This window comes from Austrofundulus limnaeus, unplaced genomic scaffold (genome assembly GCF_001266775.1).
Source record: "Austrofundulus limnaeus strain Quisiro unplaced genomic scaffold, Austrofundulus_limnaeus-1.0 Scaffold6536, whole genome shotgun sequence".
In the NCBI taxonomy this organism is placed as follows: Eukaryota; Metazoa; Chordata; class Actinopteri; order Cyprinodontiformes; family Rivulidae; genus Austrofundulus; species Austrofundulus limnaeus.
Window position 1 is genome coordinate 1,518 of NW_013958938.1, and position 505 is coordinate 2,022.

Genomic DNA, 505 nt, shown 5'->3' on the forward strand with positions numbered 1-505 from the left:
GATGATATGTGTATAAAGTGGTGGGAAGCAATTTGACAGATGTGAATTCAAGAATAACTTCCAGAGTAAAGTAGTCAAAAATAAACATGTGTTGATGATTGTTGTGCCGTTGATGATTGTTGTGCCAAAGCTTGTTTAGCAGAGGATGGTTTCGATCCATCGACCTCTGTGTTATGGGCCCAGCACGCTTCCGCTGCGCCACTCTGCTTGACACCACAGAAATGACTTGAACCCAAAATCCCTGGCTTAGGCTGATGCCTTTGTTGATGTAGCATGCAGACAAAGCACAGCACAAAATTTAGATTTCGGAAAAACACAAATTCCCTGAATTTTGTTTACTGCAGTGTTTTTGAACCCTGGTCCTCAAGGCACAGTGCAATGCATGTTTGAGATGTTTCCCTGCTTTGACACACCTGCTTCAGGTGACTGCAGTTCATCAAAAGCCTGCTAATTAGTTATCAACTGAAATCAGCTGTGTTGAAACAGAGAAATATCTAAAACATGT

General features: G+C 41.8%; 1 non-coding gene across 1 annotated transcript; it reads right to left on the bottom strand.

Annotated features, from left to right (window-relative positions):
* Window positions 1–136: 136 nt before the first annotated feature.
* Window positions 137–208, bottom strand: trnam-cau (transfer RNA methionine (anticodon CAU)). Its single transcript has one exon. It is a non-coding gene; the product is annotated as a tRNA-Met (tRNA).
* Window positions 209–505: the final 297 nt, after the last annotated feature.